Source organism: Bactrocera latifrons, unplaced genomic scaffold (genome assembly GCF_001853355.1).
Source record: "Bactrocera latifrons isolate USDA-ARS-PBARC rearing strain unplaced genomic scaffold, ASM185335v1 scaffold_1338, whole genome shotgun sequence".
In the NCBI taxonomy this organism is placed as follows: domain Eukaryota; kingdom Metazoa; phylum Arthropoda; class Insecta; order Diptera; family Tephritidae; genus Bactrocera; species Bactrocera latifrons.
This window is the reverse complement of record NW_017534784.1, coordinates 20794-26078: the sequence shown is the minus strand read 5'-3', so window position 1 is coordinate 26078 and position 5285 is coordinate 20794. Positions and strand designations below refer to the sequence as shown.

Below are 5285 nucleotides of genomic sequence, written 5' to 3'. Positions count from 1 at the left end.
ATTATATAATATTACTAATACATGTATATAATATTACTTATTTGCTTAATAAATTTCTTCTTTATAGTTTTTTATAGTTAATAGAGAAAAAAGAAACACTTGAAAGTATAAACACAGAAAACGCTGTGAAACGCTGAAAAATCTTTCACTTTTGGTTTTGAAGGTGTGGTTTTCCTCGTAAATATAAACACTCTAAACTTGTCAGTCATAAATTTGATAAGTAATTTTTAAATGACTAAATTTAGCAGAAAAATTACAAAATAAATGTGAAATSTGAACTTATTTTAAAGCTTAGAGTCTATATTTAAATATACATAAAAAAAAACTTGAAAAATATTAGWGAAACATAGTGAAATAACATGTGTTCGCAGTGCAAATTTTTGAAATTTTAAACGTGAATATTTTAAAAAATATTAGTAATTTTTATCTAATTTTTGGATATTCCTACTCTGGAGAAGCTAGCCTATCCGTACATACCCCATTTCTATGGAAATTCGGTTTTTTTACCCYTCCGCCAAAGTAAAGGAATCGTGCCGTTTTTTGAGATATTTGCATTTAAATTTCAAAAATAAATTATTTAAAATGCGCGATATGTATTTTTCTCTTATATTTTATACTTTTATATCCACTAACACTACACTAATTTGTTTCTTATCATTTATTTTATATTAATTAGTGCAAAAATAATAATAATTCCATATCAAACTTTAGTAAAATCCATTTATTCATGAAATAAGAAAGTGGTTGTAAACAAGCAAAAAATTTGTGTTACCATATTTTGTAATGGAATAAAAATAAGAAAAAAGAAAGGTTATGACGTCATAACTAAATTCATTATCGTATTAAGAGTTATGCAAAATCTTYCAGAATTCTCATTATCTTGGTAAATCCCGGTGTTGGATCGGGAAAAAAGGAGTTCAACGCAAAAGAACTGAGCACGCCCAGGTGTTGGTCCGACTGAGGGCTATTTTTTTGAATGCGGCCGAAGGCCGCCAATGCTGAAAAAATTATATGCGGAAAACTAATGTGTTATACCCCTGTCATTGGGGTATTATTTGTTTTCTTTATTTCCTTTGGTTCTTCCGTAAAATATGAACGTAAGGTATCACTGATTATTAGTTAGAATGCAACTCTTTTGTTATTGTACGAACAAAAATTAATGAACAAAAGTTAAATGTTGAATAAAAGTTATTTTTGCACTATTTAATATAAAATAAATGGTTAGTGGAACTTTTATAAGTTAAAAATATATAGGAAGAAACATGCATTTTAAATAGTTGAATTTTAAATGCAAATATCTCAAAAACCATAAATCAGCGGCAACAATATATATACACATTTTCTTAATCTAGGGGACCTCCTCTATCCGTACATACCCAAAAGGAATTTTAAGCGAAAAAAATTTGACACGCCCTGGTGTAGGACCGGACCGGTCAGGTTTATTATTTTGCAGCTAAGAAGCTTGAAATGGTTTTATACCAATATTCAACATATTGTTCAAATCTATTTATTTGAAAACAAGTAAAAGGTTGCAGTCTGTCAAACAATTAGTGTTACCTTATAGATAGGTATCTTTTGGAAATGGACTAAGAAAAAAAAAAAATAGATTATACCCAAAAAGCGATTTTTGCGGTTGTATAAGGCAAAAAAAAAAAAAAAAAAAGACTTTTTAATACCCGCCAAATGGGGTGTGTCTAATGTTTTTCTTAAAATTCCTTTTTGTTAATCTTTCTTTCTATTGTATGATTATTAGTTTGTTAAAATATATTATTCGATATATATATGTTATCAATAAGTTAAATAAAAACTATTTTTGAACTATATAATGTAAAACAAATGTGTACAGACGAATTAGTGAAATGTTATTGGATACAAAAGTGCAAAATATAAGTGTAAAACAAATTCTAATTCGCAACATACGTACTGCAAATAGTGGTAATTTTAAACTTTAAATGCAAATATCTTGAAAACTATATGAACGGTTTCAATGTCCATACCTAAGTTGTGCCCAAATAATATCATAGCTAAGCATTGTTGCAGACTGAGTAGTCCATAACCTCATACGCTGATGACTGTACGATATTGACGTCGGGCAATGGAATCGATGGCATGTGCTCGAAGGTAAACAGCTACCTCTCCGACCTTTCTCGTTTCCTCACTGCACGGAACCTCCAACTTTCCCCYACCAAATCCACAGCGACCATATTCACAAACTGGACGAAGGAGTATAGACTGGAACTTAACATTGCAGTCGACGGCGTCAAAATCCTAAGATTTTAGGTGTCACTTTCGACAGTCTATGCTCTTTCTCTCCACATACAACCGCGATCATCGCCAAAGTACAGAGCCGCAACAAAATCCTCAAGTCGCTAGCCGGCAGCACATGGGGAAAAGGCAAAGAAACGTTGTTGGCAACTTACAAGGCAATCGGCCCGCCGGTCCTTAACTACGCAGCACCTAGATGGTCCCCTGGATGCAGTGGCACGCAGATGAGAAACTACCCTTTGGTCCGACCCCGTCGAAACAGCACGTTTCCTGGGCCTCCCGTTAGATGACATCGACGACAACACTGATAACCCTCACCATTCCAACGGGGACTGATAATCGTTATAACAACAACAACTGAGTAGTCGTTTGCGCGTCACAGTCAATGATTAGTTATGTTTTACAGATGTCATTCATAAAAATATGTTTGAAATAATACAGACTAAGACAGACTATACATACATTTTTATTAAAGTTATATCGAAAATGCATGGAAAAAACAGAAGAACCTCGAATTTCACCACTAGCGAGTTGGAGCTATTGGAATTGGTGGAAAAGTATAAAGCTGTCATCGAATGCAAGCCGACGGACACTAGCTCGAACGCTAAGAAAGATGTCGCAGAAAACTCAAAAAAAAACCAGCTATTATTTAAGCACTGCTTAAGTCTCTCATTTTCAGTACTTAAGCATAACTTAAGTATGAACTGTGAAACATAATTTTCCTGTTTTATCTTAAGCACAACTTAAGTAAGCACTGTGAAACTGGGCATAAGTTTGCGGCTTCCATAATTATATATATTCTTATTCTGGACCATTTCCTCTATACAGTCATACCACTTTTAACACTGAAATAGTGGGATGGTATGCTAAAGTTTCCCCGTAATTCGATTTTATACATTTGTTTTGTATTAAATAGTTTAAAAATCACTTCAAATATTTTTAACTTTTGTTGAAATCCAATTTATTCATACGTGTAAATTTTAAAATAGCATTTCCCTATTTCGGGGTTAAAATTGGTATGTACAGATAAAGGAGGGCCTGTAGATCAAGAAATCCGTATATGTAAAAAAAAGTAATTTTACGTACACTATTTATAACTCAACAACGGCTGAACCGTTTTGGCTGAAAATTGGTGGGAAGGTAGCTTAGAACCAGGGACCTTTTACCCCTTTATGTTAAAATTCAATATAATTCATATCATAAACACAACGACTCACATAGCCCCAGCATATTGATAAAGTTCAATATTCTGCTGAGTGTTAGTTAGGCGATTCGATCCCTATTAGGAAACGTTAATCTAAGGGCCTTAATCCTGCGTCCACAGACTGCTGTGCAGTCGATTAGCAGGTGTTCTGGTGTTTCAAGCTCACTATTGCAGAACCGGCAGTTTACGCAAGAGGATATTCCCATGTTATGTAAATGCCAATTCAGCTTGCAGTRGCCGGTGTAAAATGCAACCAGTATCCTGAGTTGATCCCTAAGGAGGTTAATTGCAAATTTAAACCCCCTTAATATTGCAGTCGATGGCGTCAAAATTCCGACTGTCAATAACCCTAAGATTTTAGGTGTAATTTTCGATAATCTATGCTCCTTCTCTCCTCATACGACCGCGATTATCGCCAAAGTACAGAGCCGCAACAAGATCCTCAAGTCGCYAGCCGGAAGCACATGGGGAAAAGACAAAGAAACGTTGCTGGCAACTTACAAGGCAATCGCCCGTTCGGTCCTCAACTACGCAGCACCAATATGGTCGCCTGGATGCAGTGGAACGCAGATGAGGAAACTTCAGACCTGCCAGAATACTGCACTCCGGACAACGGCGGGATGCCTTTTGATGTCTCCCATTGAACACCTGCACAGCGAGATGCTTATGCTTCCTGTAAAGGAGCATAATGAACTCCTCTCGCGGGAAGCACTGCAGTGAGCTGTATACGATAATGTACGTATACATACAGTAAATATAAACATATAAACTGTAACGAGTAAACATTTTTTTCATAATCGGGTATTGATCCGTTACTCTGTTTGATTCTGTCAGGTCGATTCATGTACACGAATCGAACCATTTGTCTTCAAATCAGCGATAAAGAGCAACTTTGAATCACTAGCGATCAGCTTATACCTGATTTGTTTATGAACGTTCGCATTAGCAGAAAATATCCGAAATGATGCATACTTATGCTTCAACGATTGAAATGATCGACAGCGTTCGGTTTGTATATCATCCCCTACTGCCACACTGATTTACTATTTGTCTTATTTGGCTGTTTCGTCATGTGACTACATTATTTTACCGTTATTTTTAAAATCGTTAGCGTTCGCACGTGTTGCGGTATTTTTTTTTTAATAAGTTGTGAAAACAAGTAAAGATGAACATGGTGGTGTCAACAGAAAAGAAAGAAGAAATCGTAGCTTCATATATATAATAAATTATCCAAATGTAAAATAGATCGTGAAATGAGCATGAAATGACGGCATTGAAACGTCCATATTATAATTAAAAACTATACGTATTTTAATTGATTAGCTCGAAAAAAAGGAAGTGGACGTCTGAAACTACTAAAACCTCGTCAAGAACGACAAATTAAAGGGATATGCTTTAGTGATCGTTTTCAACATGCTGGAACAATCAATGCAACATTTTACGAAACCACTGGGGTAAAAATAACTGGAAGTTTTATACAAAATGTGCTGAATAATCTTGGATTCTGATCGCGACGTCCAGTCAAAAAACCACTTCTCATTACACGAACAGCGACTAGAGTGAGCAAAATTACACAAAACTTGGAAACATMAGATTGGAAAATTTTATTTTTTCCGATGAATCGAAATTTAATTTGTTGAAGCCCTTATACCACAGTGCATCATAGGAAAGGGGAGCGTGGATAAAAGAAATATAAATCACTATTGAAGCTGTGCGGAATGAAGAAATTAATTAAAATTATTTTCAACGTCTTTTTGAATTCATGCCTAAACAGCCAAGGAAGTGTTCTACAAAATACTAAGAATTTTTTTTATAC

The 5285-nt window shown here is 34.7% G+C and overlaps 1 long non-coding RNA gene across 1 annotated transcript in view; it reads left to right on the top strand.

The window, feature by feature from the left end:
- LOC108965111 overlaps nucleotides 1-5056 on the top strand; it is a 7946-nt gene extending 2890 nt beyond the window's left edge. Inside the window, exon 2 of the long non-coding RNA XR_001993083.1 lies at nucleotides 4793-5056. This is a non-coding gene — a long non-coding RNA (uncharacterized LOC108965111). The remainder of the gene's footprint in view (nucleotides 1-4792) is intronic.
- Nucleotides 5057-5285: the final 229 nt, after the last annotated feature.